Raw genomic sequence first — 16,414 nt, forward strand, 5'->3', positions numbered from 1 at the left:
CTTGGCAGTTTAAAGATTAAGCAAAACATTGAAGGTTAAAAGTTATAAAATAAAATGAAAAAAATAACATCAGAAAGTTTCTGGGGGGAGTTTTTGCTTAATACCAAGCAAATCAGTTTAATTAAGGGAATTAGCAAGCAAGTAAATAATAGGTTGGAGATAATATGCCTTTAAAAAAATCAATGAGAGACCGCATTAAGTTTCAGAGGCAGCAATCATGGACGTGATATTAGAACGACAGGACCAACAACGAGTCTAATGTGTTTCTTTTTTGACCCTGAATTTGTTCACTTCTTTTCCCTGCTGCTGATTCATCCAGACAGCACATTACCAGTACATGGGTATTATTAATCAAACAGCCACAAAGCATTTGCTGTGAAATGTCATACTGATTCCTAGTTTTTGACAGTGATCTGATGTTTTTAAATTATGACACATTTTTTCATTTTGCTCATTGTAAATCTTCGCCATGCTATATATCTCAGTGTCTACAACTGTCAGCACGTCTGCTTAGTCTCAAGCTCCGCCGTAATACTACATTCAGGTAGAGGCGAAAGCAGTGTGTGTTTATGTGTGTGTGTGTTTAGCCATCACTAACTGTGCTCTGACAAAGTGCAGAGGTGGCTCAGGCACTTCTACTTGAGTGTGCTGTTTGCATTAGGCTGTCTGATTAGCACATGGCTCATTTATACTCCCAAGCACACTCACATCATCGAGGATGTCGACATGTATATTCATGCATTTGTGTTTGTGTTGTGCGTTAAATGTGTAGACCTCACAGTGTATTGGGTGACAACTCTATGGGGAGCAAGTGAGGAAACTGGAGTGGGGGGAGACTATATTTTTCACATTTCTACACCTCACTACGAGGCCTTGAGCTCACATCATGCCTCTCCACTCACTATGTGCACCAGGGTTGTACCAGGTCTACAGAGAGCACTTTGTGGTTAATTGTAAATGTTAAAGGGGCCATGTTTGGGGCAAGATAATGAAAGAGAGAAGGGCAGGTCAGAGGGTCAGCCTGTTTTCAAGGGTGCTGTTAAGAGTATGGCAGGTATTTTCTGGGAGGTACGATTCAATTCAAACATCTCACAAAGCTTGTTCCTAACTTTGACACCTGTTCAGAGTTTACAATGTTTGTTTTTTCAAAATAGGAATATGCTGGAACTTTTTCTAGACACACAACACTTTATTTATCTTCTTGTTTTCTGTGCAGTATCTGAGACTGCAGGTTGCCAAATACAACGAGGGAGCACAAGCTCTGGTTTTGATCTACATACAAGTATGACAACCCAAAACCAGCAAGAAAAGGGGCAAAATGTTTTGATCCAGTACCAGATTAGGAGTTGCTTGCTTAACAGAGTCAGCAGGTGGAGCTAATTCTCCAACTGGTGCCAAAAAAAAACATTGCAGAAGAAGAGAACAGACCCCGAAGATGCAACTGAAGGATCCTCACGCAATTGTCAAATGGTCTTAAGAATGTAGAAAACATGAACACAGAAACATTCATCTCAAGTAAGAATGGTTAAAGTTGCCCCATCACTCCACTGATGTTTTCATCTAGTTTTTTTTATCTTTTCAGCAGTGCACATTGAAGACACATATTGCACATACATCATCATTTATTCACTGAGTCCATTTCCATGCATCCATTTATACAAACAATCACACTCACATTGACACCTTCAAACAATTTAGAGTTACAAATTAACCTGAGCTTGTTCTTGGACTGTGGGAGGAAGCCAGAGAACCTGGAGAATACCCACACATGCACAGGAAGAACATGCAAACTCCATGCAGAATACATATTCTACATGGCTTTATTACTATTATTAATATTATTTTTAACATAAATGTTAATGAATTCTTTCAACTTTATTGTTAATGGAAAAGATTAAGACAACTTTGTCAAAAAAGGAGACTAGACTTAATAGTCACTGTCATGGTTACATGATTGCAATTCAATAACTTTCAAATTATCTTTCAATATCTTTCTTACTGCCACAAAAAAAAGTCCAAAATAAACAATCTCACATCACTAGGGACACACTGGAAGCAAGTAGCCCAAGAGTTTGTTGTCACATGACCCCAATTTGATGCACCAAATTCAAACTGTAAACACCTATTTGTTGATCAAATATTTACAGAATTTACTGAATTGTAAAACTGAAGAAATGCCTTAAGTTGTTCATTGGTACAGAAAGCACAAATTCTTAATCAAATAAATGTAGTGATTGCCTGACACCTAATTTGGCTTAAAAGTTTGTTGTATTGTCACTTATTTTTCAAATATTGCAACAGTAACATAGTTCTGTTCCTTATAAGCTTTACTGGAAAAATAAGAGAAAATTCTCACATTTTCTTGTTTATTTGGCCCATTTACACTGAAAGTTGATGACCATTTTGAAAACATTTTGAAGAAATTAGTCGAAACTTGAGCATTGATTCTGACAGTGAAGCCTTGGAAATGTTCAAACCTGCAGCACTGATACCCCAAGATCAACAAAAACATTTCGTTCATTTCATGGATTCACAGCGCTGAGCATGTCAGCATGACAGTTGCTTCCTGTTCACAGCTAACTGATATTTCTTCCTCTGTCCTCACTCACTCTGCACAGTGCTTCAGAAATCTGCTATATAGTGGGATACTCTGTGTTATCAGCCAGCCAAGCCTTTTATTTTGTTTGGTAACTTCTCTGTACCGCTGGCTACAGGTTTTCTTTTTCTATCCATGGTCCTGCAGCCAGTATTGGTACATCCAGTCACCGCTAGATGCCCACTATGACAGATTTAATCAGCTATGTCCCTGCACCTAAGACGGCCTATTGTATATCTGTACATTAGCATATAGGGTATTAATGGGCTACAGCTCATCAAGAAAAAAATCTCCAATTCCCAGTGAGCAGTCAGCACCTGCTCAGTACTTATTAAGCTCTGTCTGGAGCTCAGCTCCAAGGTTCCCACTGAAGATGTCAATCACTAAAAACAAAGCACAAATATAGGTCTATTTTCACAGTCTGAGCAGTGTTATAGAAGGAAACAGCGCAATTGTTGTGTATTTGGTAACCTGTTAGCTGTAGCTGGATGGTTTATATTGAAGTGATCTAAAGCTCTTTTCTACCATCATTCTGCTAAAGTGACTCCATTCTGTCATTTACACATAGGTCACTTACAGTAACATTTCTCATGGAATGATCCCGACACACCTCCCACAGTAACAGAGAGAGGTTTATTCTGACACGAGGTCAACAGCCAGAAATAAAACTTGTTTGTCATTGCTAAGAAAAAAGAAGAACAAACAAACAACTCTTCCTCAATTTATTTTCTCTTACTGAGTCCTTTACTGAAGTGATTCTTCAAAATGCACGTAAAAACACATCAAAGAAACGTGGCTTGTGAGGCTCACTGATGCAAAGCCCCAGTACCTCCGACACAGCTTCTTATCTGGATATAAACAAAATTCACTTCAAACATTACTCAGTAAGCTAATGGATTTAGCTGTGCTCTAAATCTGAATGGAATAATAAAAAGGTCTCAGTCTATGCTGCTGGAACAGCCCATATTTTCCATGACAGAGGTAAGTGATCATCATGGAAGGAGACAGCCAGGGTGGTGAATTTTGGACATTGCTGGGTGAAAGTACTACAGACTCTCTCTCTTTCTCTAAACAAAAGGCCTCATCTGTCTATGTCCCATTAATATTGACTATTTACACTCACACAGCTAAACAAAGAGGCGCACTGCCGCAGCTCTGGCCTGTCTGAAGAGAGATCTTCCTCACTGAGCCCCCTGGAGGAGCTCCAGGGTCAGGAACCAAAAATTGACTTTATGACCAGCACCACTGGCTGGATATAACTGCATCCTTGGTACATTAACCTCCCTATGCTCCATTAGTGGCAATATAATACTGTTCAAAAGTTTGGGGTCACTCAGGCAATCTCATGTTTTTTCATGAAAACTCACTTTTATTCATGTGCTAACATAATTGCACAAGGGTTTTCTAATCATCAGTTATCCTTTCATATAGAAGCTACCATTGCTCACCTGGTTCTGTGCAAAGTTCAAGGACACAAATAAAACACTCTAAAGTTCACTGACTGACATATTGCTTCCGCTTTATTTAATACATTCACAAACTGAAATCTAAAAATGACAGGTTGTGGTTTTCAGGGGGGTTGCGTATTGGACCTGTTTCTTGGTGAACACAGGGCTCAGATCATGTGCAGCTTCTCAGGTCTATGCAGAGATTGCAATCACAGACCCCATCCTGAGACAGAGCCAGAGACAGAGACGGTGCATCGAGGTGCTGGGCATATTGGTGTGCCATTTTGTACAATGTGAGGCCTGATCTTATGTGCATTTCTTTTGTAAGGGCTTAGGGTTTCAGGAGACTTGGGCTCATCTTCTCAGCATGTCTAAAATCCTGGCTGTAGACCTGAACACATCCTGACTCCAGCTATGAGCTTCACATCTGTCTCCTAATCTCACAAGAACTGATGCAACATTAAGCTCTCATCTTGTATCATTACATTTACAAAATACATGTTTTTTACATTTGCTAAATAACAATTTTGACCCAGGCTAACATATAGACAATGCAATACCACCATCATCCCCAGCAGCAGGCACCATGTGCTCCTCCTACTGCTGGGAAACACATCATACTGAGTGGCCCGTAGGAGGGAGGATGATATGGAGGGAGGGAAAACAGTGCCCCTGAGACACACACACACACACACACACACACACACACACACACACACACACACACACACACACACACATATGTGTGTGAGTGTGTGTGTATATATATATATATATATATATATATATAGACACACACACACATATTTGATTGCCAGCTTTATGATAATTTCAATCAGAAGAAGTGGGCAGTACCATATATTAAATCTGACACTCTTTGACTAAAGTCACTGTGGCACCACATTTAAAAGGACACCCTTATAAAAAATGAAATAAATCAAAAGTAACTTTTTGTTAAACTACAAAAATGTGCCACCGTAATCAGTAAAATGCAAGAAGACTTACTAGTTTATAGAACTACCTATATGTGTGTGAACAACTTTTTCTGTAAGAAACAGCTAATAAACCTCATAAAATGTGGTATTTATTGTGAATAAATAAATGTGAATATTAAATTTAAATTTTCATTCCATCTTGAAAACATAAATCTTAATTAAACTGCAGATTTTTAAAACTAACCCTGTGACAGCCTGGCGACCTGTCCAGGGTGTCCCCTGCCTTCGCTCGAGTCAGCTGGGATAGGCTCCAGCACCCCTCCACAATCCTAGTGAGGATAAAGCGGTGTATAGAGAATGGATAGAGAATGGATGGACTTTTAAAACTTTAGATGGGGTATTAATACTGATTTGGGGTACCAGGGTGACTGAGGGACTGTACTGTGACAAGGTATTTGATTTAATGCAGCATCTGCACACTTGAAAGAAACTGAACAATACAGACAAGCCATTGATTCCCCCTTCACACTTCACAATCCACTCCTCATATATGACCTAAACCGATGAAAGTCCCTTGAAATACAATCAACTTTCAGACTGAAGAGGCATCAAATATTAGTCTTCAGTCTACAGTTGTCCTTTTCATGATCAACTGAGGGATCATTGGTAGTTTGTTTGGTGTGTTTTAAGGTTTAAAATGAAGGGTTAGTTGCAGGGCAGCTGTCCTTCAGCATGAACCACACGTGGAATGAACTTTTGGATACAGCTTACCTCCTCCAAGATCTGGTCCAGTCGGCCCAGGATAACGGGCTCCACCTGCTCCAGAGACAACATCCAGGCAGAGAGCTGCTGCTGCTCCAGACTAACTATCCTTGACTGCAGCTCCGAGCTCCGCACTAAAACCACAATGCAGGCTCCGAGGCACAGCACCGACACCGCGATGCAAATCGTTAAACCAGGCAAATGTCTCCAGTTCCTCCACAGCGGCTGTTTCGAAGGCTGCTGCTGCTGCTGCTTCATACAAGTCTTCCTTTTCTCACCTGTTTTCCCAACGACTCCCCACTTCTGATCCTCTTCCATCTTAGACATATAACTCTGATTTTATCCACGCAAAAATAAAAAATAAAAAAATCCCTGTGTTTGTCAGATGAAGAAGAAGAAGAAGAAGAGAGGACGACCTGTAACTTTCTGTCTCACTCAGGTGGGGGAAACTTCTGCAGATGTCCCCGTTCCTCTCCAAACGCTCTCCAAACTACCCTGCTGCCCTCATGTGAGCAACTACAAAAAAGTTAGAAAGCGAGACATGGTGAAGCCTGTCATGAGTCAGTGATGGTCCTGATTCACGGGGACGGACTGTTATTCCTCTGCGTTCCGCTCCGTTTGGCCCATTCGTCGCTCCTCCTCTGAGCGGTGACACTTGGTGCCGCAGGTCAGCCGTCAGTGCGCGTCTCTGAAACCTGAGCGAGCCTCCCTCCGGTCTGCACAGCCGGGACACCGCGGGCCCTTTGCTCGCTCCGCACGCTCCTCCTCTGGTAAATGCCTGGGCGGGATTCGTTTCAGTGTTGCTGCCCCCTTTGATCCACGCACTTGGTGAGGGATATTTTTAGGGAGCGCAAAGCCAGGACGCACAGTCACCCAGCCGCTGCACTGACGCCCTGCTGACAGCACCGCTCAACTTGGGACCAAAACAACGCAGCGATCTGCCTTCTGCTGTCAGAACTCCACAGACGGACCTGTAGGACTCGGTGTTCTTCTGTGTCTGTGCATTGAAATAAGTCACGTTTGCACATTAATGGAAGATCAAACTAAAGGAAGCCTTATTTCTTCCGCTATAGATGGTGTGTGGTCTTTCTAATTTACTAACCCAATGTCTGACCTGGACTCCAACAGCTTTACTAAACCACACAGACACATCCAGCTGTTAAGGGGCCCCTAGGTGAATGTGTGTTGTTGGACTCAGTAGTGGAAAATACAAATACTCAAGTTGTCTGTACTTACACTACCGTTCAAAAGTTTGGGGTCACTTAGAAATGTCCTTTTTTTAAAGTAAAGCAATACAGTCTAGACATTGTTAATGTGGTAAAAGATTATTCTAGCTGGAAACAGCTGATTTTTAATGGAATATCTCCATAGGGGTGCAGAGGAACATTTCCAGCAAACATCACTCTTTTGTTCTAATGCTGCATTGTGTTGGCTAATGGTGTTGAAAAGCGAACTGATGATTAGAAAATCCTTTTACAATTATGTTTGCTCATGAATAAAAGTGTGAGTTGTCATGGAAAACATGAGACTGCCTGGGTGACCTCAAACTTTTGAACAGTACAGTTTTGAAGTACTGACACTTTATTTGCTTATTTTCATTTGCCATTTCATATGTTGATTTCCATTTCCACGCCACATGCTGTAACTTTTCCTTTACTGCATTACACATTAGCTTGTAACTCTTCAAGATTTTTACATTCATAATAATAGGAAAACATACTGTATAATAAGTATAGGGGCTGCACAGTGGATGAGTGGTTAGCACTCCTCAGTTCGCATCCCGGCCGGGATCTTTCTGCATGGACTTTGCATGTTCTTCCAGTCCAAAAACATGTTGAGGCTAATTGGTAATTTTTCTGTAGATGTGAATGTGAGTGTGATTGTTTGTCTCTGTGTCTAGCCTTGTGATAGACTGGTGACCTGTCCAGGGTGTCCTCTGCCTTGCCACTGAAACTGATTCTGATTCTAATCTGTAGACATTTCCTCCTTGTGTTCTCCAGTATGGACAGCAGCCCAGAACACACTGCTGCTGCTGCTGGCGCTAAGGTGTAACAGTAAATATTGTGCAGCAAAGAGGACATATTTTGGGAGTTAAACCATGTTGTAAAACACGTTCAGTATCAATTTTGCAAGTCACTACTAGCACAACATTTCCTCGTGTTGATAGAAAACATCACCAGTCGGTGTCAGTCGGTCAAACCAGGAGTTTGTTCTCCACTGTTGTCCTCTGAGCTCTTCTTGCGTGTCTCTGGGGCCCGTTATCACATTTCTGTATATTCCTCCGATGTGTGATATCACCTCTTCTCGGCTGTTTTTCAAAAGCGCTCCATGTTCAAACTGGTAAATTAGTTCAATATTTAACATGTTTAGAATATATTTATAAGTTAAAAAGCTATACTAGAAGTAGTGTACGATAAATTAATTTCTTTCCTTTGTAGTTAATTATTTCTCAAACTACTGAACTAAACTAGCTGCAGTAACTCCATGTATAGTGAGAACTAGCTCCTCTTTGGCTAGTCTCTACAGTAAAATGCTGCTTACACACTGATCCATCAGTGTTACAAATAATACACATCAGTCACAGTGTATTTATGTTTTGGAACCAGGTGTATTACACTGTACTTAAAGGTGGCTTTGATTGTTAGATTTAGATGACTTTATTAATCCCCAGAGAGAAATTAAGTTGTTACAGCAGCATGGATGTTAAATAAAAGGGTAAAAAAATATAAGGCAACACAGAATAATAGGGTAGAAAGTGAACGTAAAATAAAATACAATAAAATAGAAAACATTTCCTTAACTTTTCTATGATCATCTGAGTATCATCTTCATACTATAAGCTTAGTGACTGTCCTCAAGAAGTATATGATTCAAACTGTAATTTCATTTGTGTCGCTGAATATACCTTGACAATAACTGGTCAATTTTTTATAGCTTACCTAAAAACTAATGACTTTGCTAAAAGCGGAAACAGACTGTTGATATTTAGATAGTTTCTGTCCATCTCCCTAGAAGTGCATTTGGATCTGAGTTTAATCATTTTATTTGTATTCCGTTTACAGAACCCCAGCTGTGCATGAACGGACAGTTTACTCCTCCTTTAATATTTCATGAAAGCTTTCCAGATTGCTAATAAGCCATTATTAGGAACAATGTTCTCCAGCGGGTTGCACAGTGAGGTAGTGGTTAGCACTTTTGCCTTGCAGCAAAAAGATCCCTGGTTCCAGTCCCGGCCTGAGCCCGCGATCTTTCTGCATGGAGTTTGCATGTTCTCCCTGTGCATGCGCGGGTTTTCTCCGGGTACTCCGGCTTCCTCCCACCGTCCAAAAATATGCTGAGGTTAATTGGTTACTCTAAATTGCCTGTAGGTGTGAATGTGAGTGTGATTGTTTTTCTGTATATGTAGCCCTGCGACAGACTGGTGACCTGTCCAGGGTGTCCCCTGCCTTCGCCCGAGTCAGCTGGGATAGACTCCAGCACCCCCCTCGACCCTAGTGAGGACAAAGCGGTGTATAGAGAATGGATGGATGGATGGATGTTCTCCAGCAAACAACTTCATATTTTCTCTAACATTATTTCATAAAGTCATCTTGATTCAGCAAAAACATCTCAGGTTTGTTGAAAACAGGCAGAAATATGACCAAATAGAAGAAAGAACAAACAGGAAGCTGGAGTTTGCGTTTTCAGTCTGTGAGAGGACTTATTGTTACTGTCTGTACACTGCTCACCTGCCCCTCATTATCAGTTCCTTGAATACCGCAAATATCACAGAGAATCAGCATCACCTTTCCCATGCAAAGCAGAAGAGGTCAGTGTTTTAATGTGTGCATGGCTGTGGACAATTTGCCGCAAGTTGATAGTTTAAGCATGTGTTCATGGTTTGGAGGGCCCCACGCACATAAAGGTTTGGTGCTTGTCCACTGACCATTGAGGACCAAAATTAAAGTTAACTCTCTTTCTGCTTTATGCGGCTGCTTCCACATGACACCGGCCAATGAATATGTAAAACTGAGCAGCGTGCTGCTGTTAATATGTCCAGAGTTTACTCATTTAATTGCATGTATAGAAAGGCACATGGGTGGTTTTGTTTGTGGTTTCAGGCCACCACAGAAGGCTTCTCAACACACTCATAAAGAATTTCCTGTGTTGTCTTTGCACTGTAATTGTAGTCAGACCAAGAGATGTCTCTCGACTGTCAGCCACATCTGAGGTCGTCATGTTCCTGCCGAGGTTTGTGACGATGATTTGGTGGGCCACTAGGTATTGGCTCCATGTGCTGCAAGTCCTTGTAATTACAGTGTGGCTCGGTGTGTGACCAGCTGGCTTTGAGATTCTCTGAGCTGAAAAACACAGTTTGAAAATGATCCCTAAAATGAAAGGTACATATATTGCAATCATTGGATTCTTTCAAATTAAAAGTGACTCATCCTGTTACAACAGCTGTGATGGAGATCAGGGATGAGACAAGACTTGATAATGAGTTTACCACTTGTTTTCGTGCAGTTACACGCTTCATTGCTGTCCTTTATTCTTGGTAATGATACTTGTCGTGCCTTCACTGGTCTCTGAACTGAGTAATGGATCCACAGCATCACCAACAATGTGTGCTCTATTTCTGACACATTTTTAATCCTTATCAGAACCAGATTTATTTCTCTGGTATGGTGATTTTAGTGTGACCTTCTATGGTCAGTGAAAGTCACACCACTGTGGATAATGTGAGGCCAGTTTTTAACCTGTATTTGTTAAAATAGTTACAAAAGACCCCCAGAATACACCTTTTTGGGTCATTTCAGAATTGAAGGACATTTGAGCTTTAAAGTTTTTGAAAAAATAAACCTTCTCTTTTACAATTTTCTGCTACATATTCATCAATAATAGGTTAAAAAAAACTAGCAAAGGCTTGATTAGCTCAGCTTACACATTGATGGCACCATTTTTATTCCATGTTTTATTTGTTGTTTGCTAACCCTACTCTAATCACAGTAACAGGGTTGCTAATCCATGCTAATGTTAGGTTTTTCCTCAGGAGTAGAAGCTAGATGTTTAGCTAGCTGTTACTGCTGACCAAGAGGACAAACTTACAGATGGAACAAAGTGAAGAAAGAAGTAAAAAGAATTTGTCTTGATAATATATACAACAGGGTTGCATGAGGTAGAGTGAGACATTCAATCAATGCTGACAATGTTATGAAAATATGAAAAATAGAAGAGAGAATATATATTTTAGCTTTACCCATTCTTTTGGAAAACTGTTTGATGAGGTTAATTCCAGCGTATCATGTGATTCACTGTTTCATTTCAACTGTTTTATCTGAGGTTAAATTTGGTCATCAGGGGTTTGGGACAAGAGAAAAATGTCATTATAGGGGGAAGTACAGACTTATTTGGCATTTAAAAAAAAAACACATTCAAACTTTTCTTTTCTCCTAGTCTTTTTTTTTTTATTTGGTCCCGTTACAGGTACATTTACACAACAACTGCAAATTTCAGTATTTTGTACATGGATTATTTGAAATTTGATGGGTGGGACGTAAAATGTCCTCCAATTTTGGAATAACCCCTATCACAGATGTCAGATTTTCAAAAGTCCAATGATCCTTGCACAAAACATGTGTGACAAGCAATTCCATCCAGACAAACAACCAAATCTCAACTTAAAATCACAATATTTCACTAAAATCACTTTAATCTGGAGCCGCCCCTGCAGCTCAACAGGTTGAGCGGGTGACGCATAAAAAACCCAGAAACAGCTAACATAATTGCACAAGAGTTTTCTAATCATCAATCAGCCTTTCAACACCATTAGCTAACACAATGCAGCATTAGAACACAGGAGAGATGGTTGCTGGAAATGTTCCTCTGTACCCCTATGGAGATATTCCATTAAAAGTCAGCCGTTTCCAGCTAGAATAGTTAATATAATGTGATCCTTATTGAAAAAAACTGCTTTTCTTTTAAAAAATAAGGCCATTTCTAAGTGACCCCAAACTTTTGAACGATAGTGTACATTAGATGTTTTTTTTAAGTAAAATATATAATCCAAAAAACTTCAACTTTATTTTTTTTCCTTTTTTATGATTAATGGCATCATAGTGTTGTTTCAGTTTGGAGCTATTTGAATTTTCTCTACTTCTGGCCATGACTGTGCTATTTCCATAGAATAGGATTTTCTATTGCAGTGAAAGATGAACTCACAGTAAGTGAAAATGTGACAGGAGCGAAAAACACTCAGAAACTGCTTGCGGGTCCAAGGATTAAATTACCAGGAACCATAGGAAATATTTTATCCCCCAGCTCTCCACATAATGCAAATCCTGTCCAAATGGGGCTTCATGTTTACATTTCATGATATGGCTTATTAGTCAGTAACAACTCTGTCAGTCTGCAGAACATTTCATACTTGTTGAGATATTGCACAGGGCAATTGAAAACTTTGCGGTGGTAGCGCTCACAGTCCAGGAAGCATAATAGTCTAGAATTTTTTCTCCAGGAAACATGAATGTCTGACAAAAAAATGTCACATCTATCCAGTACTGAAAAATTCCAGTCTGAGGCACAGGCTGTGAAGGAGTCAATGATCTGGAGCAGTGGTGAACTAACCAACTGACACTGTGAGAGCTGCAGTGCTAACATCGGTGAAAGCTGAGCCTGAGCTTATTTGATGGTCAGTGCAATGCCTGGTCAGTAACTGAATGGGATCATGACATGACATCAATGAAATCCACAAGTCATGACTTAATACATGAGTTTTCAGAAAAACAACAAGAAAAGCACTCAGAGAGCATAGTACTCTGTCAAGACTGTTCAGTCGTATCATTTCAGACGGTTGAAATCTTGAAAAGATTTGTGGTAGATATTACAGCTACATAGAATGTGGCCATTTAATATAGATGTCCTCACAAACAAAATGACCTTACACTGAGCACAGGTGTGTGTTATGCATGTGTACGTTATGTACGGATACCGAATCATGTGACCTAAATATGTAGCGGGCGACAGGAATTGATGGGATTCAGAATGTTCTTTGCATCATTTCTGACGGATAAGTCCTGATAAGTCTGCAACAGTCGATTTGTAGTAGGATCACAATCATGTGATCGTCAGCAGGCAGCTGACGTAGTGTTCACTTGTTGTCATAGTTACAGTGAAGCCATGCCGCTATCTCTGCAATGATACAGAAATCTTTAACAAATCCGTGGATCGAGAATATAAGCCGCATCACTGCCAAATTATAATCGTTTGCTCTTTGTGCTATTTCTGACATTCCCTAAAAATTTCATCCAAATCCATTAATCCATTTTTGAGTAATGTTGCTGACAGACAGACAGACAGACAGATGGACAAACGTACACTGATCGTCACATAATTCCACCGTTCCTTGGCGAAGTAATAAAACGATCTACTAAAGGTCCACCTGTGTAGTTGTTTTGGACATTCCAACTGTACCACAAGGTCTGCATCAGTAAGTTACTCCCACGCTGCCTTTACTTACATGTGGCAGTTAGAATTAGGGTTAGGACTGTGTATCTTTTCTTCAGGCAGGGTTTGCCTGTTTGCAATTATCTACCCTCTCTAAGTGAGACAGAGAGAGAAGGTGGCTGTGAGGACAATGTGTCTTCATCCCATGTTCTCTGGCTCTCATTGATCACCTCTTCTGTGAGGCAGAGTTTTAGGGTTGCACACATTAAGCTTCTCCGTAATGGATGTGTAGAGAATGCTACTCATGGGTGGTAACAAACATCATCAAAGACCAAAGCATACTGAGTAACGGGTGTATCTCTTAGTCAATCTCTAAGACTGCTCCTTCCTGCTTTTATGACCGCTAATGAACAACCAATATGTGTTGTGTTCATACTGTGAGACTTCATTCATTTGTTCTGAATAAAAATACTGTACTATAAAGTGTTAGCTTTTAGCTGAATTATTCTGAAGGGTGCCCACACTATATGGACTGATATATGTTTTTGCAGGAGCAGCCATTTCAGGCTAGACTTTGCTAGAAGGATCTCATTATCAGTCTCTATGACATACTAAGAAACCTTTTCAATGAGTGCTATTCAGTTGTTCACAGAGACGGAAATTTGCAGCAGCAGCAGCAGAAGTGAATGGCATGGATGAAGAAGTGGGAGGTTGATACATATATATATGTAGATACATACACTACTGATCAAAAGTTTGGGGTCCCCCAGGTAATTTCATTTTTTACATGAAAACTCAGACTTTTTGGGTGCCTGGATAGCTTAGCTGGCTGGGCGGGTGACCAATGAACAGGGGCCACAGTCAAGGTAGCGTCATGTACATGTAGCGTCAAGGGTTTGAGTCCAGCCCAAAAGCGATGGTTGCTGGAAATGTTCCTCTGTACCCCATGTAGATATTTCATTAAAAATCAGTCGTTTCCAGCTAGAATAGTCATTTACCACATTAACATTTCTGATTCATTTAATGTTATCTTCACTGAAAAAAAAACACTTTTTAAAAAAAAAAAAAAAAAGGACAATGTTTAAGTGAACTCAAACTTTTGAATGGTAGTGTATGTGAAAGAAAAGAAGAAAAGAAAGAAATGCCTATTGTGATTAGATATGATATAATACGAATGTGTTTAAAGTCTGAAGTCCTCTACTACCCCACTGGGTACTTTCGAAACGTGTCTGTCTTTTGGTCTCAGCATGGTGATTGGACTTGTAACTAATGTTTCTGTCACCCTTGGTGGTTTTCCTGCAGCAAATGCGCAATTTCTGCAATCTGTCTTAGGCTTATAGAAATAAGGGGGGAAAGTCCGAAGGTCAGACCAATGTTCACAGCCCTGGAGGCAAAATTTCACTAAAGACATTAAGATCCTGTTTGGGTAAAGTGGACACATGTGTCTCTGTCTGTTTGAGAACTTGGAGAATGAGAGGAAACTAACCTTTTCTCATTGATAGGACCTCCATGAGCACTGCCAGTAAGTCACTGAAACTTTGATCTCTGAGTCCTCTTTAATTTGACTTGGTTAAGTTAGGTTAGCAAGCCAGTACACTTCAGAACAAAAGTATCCACAACATTAACCAAATATGTATGTGTCATTGTCACAGACATTCTATTTGGGCAAAATGACCACCTTAGGTTAGTTTGATGTAGTTAATGTCATACATTATTTTATCAGGTGAGCTCACATTGAAATTACCAGCTGTGACCCAGTGAGCTGAAACAAAAAATGAGTTCATGCTTTTTTAAATGGTTCTATAGACACAGTAGGTTGAATTCAAAGTTTGTCATAAAGATGTTTATTCTACTCTTTTCCTCATTTACCTCCAGCAAAAAAAAAAAAAAACATGAGCAAAGAATAAATGAAGCTGAAAGAATGTATGGGTCTGCATTCATAAAAACACTTCTGACAAGCAATTGTTTACTCTTTTGAAACTTCTGACCCTATTTTTTCCACAGCTAAAAGCTAATAGAATACTTGTTGCCCAAATTTCCACCAAAAAAGACTCAAGAACAAGAAAAGATTTGAGCTTGGTGGTATGATTCACTGCTAATAACATAATTCTGCAGGTAAAATACACGTATGCGTTTGTTGTCTCTTGCAGATAAATTGGGAATTTATTCACTTTATTAAACTTAATCCTAATTAGAAAGCTGCTATGTCCCTGGAAATTAAAAAAAAGGGGGTTAATGTTAGAAATTATTGAAATCTTGCTCATGTTAATGTTTAGACTTTGCATATTTAGAGCGTGCTCATGTTTGACCAAATACCGATTGCACAAACACACCATGTTACATTATTTGCATCTTACCTATATATTAATATTCAATGTTTAGCAACACAAAATGGCACAAAACAAGAACATACATATGCCACACACAGTGGGATTGCCTTAATGTTTTCCAACACGTGCTTCTCTAAAATAGAAGAAGAGAACAGAGATGTCCACAATGCAGTGGTGTAGTAAATGCTTTTTCACACGCAGGCTGCTGTATGCTGAAACAAGAGGCCGCCAAAAACATAGTTAACTGAGATGAACAGGATGGAAAACTTCCATAAAACTCCAGGTGGTCTTTCTTTTCTTTTTTTCTTCCTTCCTTCCTTCCTTTCTTCCTTCCTTCCTTCCTTCCTTCCTTCCTTCCTTCCTTCCTTCCTTCCTTCCTTCCTTCCTTCCTTCCTTCCTTCCTTCCTTCCTTCCTTCCTTCCTTCCTTCTTTCCTTCCTTCTTTCCTTCCTTCCTTCTTTCTTTCTTTCGAACAGTGAAAATGTGAACAGTTAGTTACTTTCTAATCAAAACTTAAATTTGTCTGATTGTTTTATAGCCAGATGCCTACAAAGTTAGTGACATTCTCATCAGCTGTACTTTGAGTCATGCTAATTAGTAAATGTTGGATATCAGTCTCTTGTCTGTACATTCAGTATGGGGATAGAGAAGTTTTTTGGCCTAACCTAAAAGCTAAACTGGCAACACATTTGAACACCCAGAAAAACTAACTGATTAGCATTTTCTGTCTCATTTTATTGACTTTATATGTCAACAGTTATGTAGTGTGGTTAGAGTTATATCTTTGAATTGTTCTTGTTTTATGTGCAGCATTCTGAGAAAGCATACCCTGTGCTCATTGGAAACCTGTGCAACAGCTTTTAAAGCACAGTGACATCCTTACTTCTCTGACAGTACATTTCAACAGGTTAAAATAAATAAC

Source organism: Acanthochromis polyacanthus, chromosome 15 (genome assembly GCF_021347895.1).
Source record: "Acanthochromis polyacanthus isolate Apoly-LR-REF ecotype Palm Island chromosome 15, KAUST_Apoly_ChrSc, whole genome shotgun sequence".
In the NCBI taxonomy this organism is placed as follows: domain Eukaryota; kingdom Metazoa; phylum Chordata; class Actinopteri; family Pomacentridae; genus Acanthochromis; species Acanthochromis polyacanthus.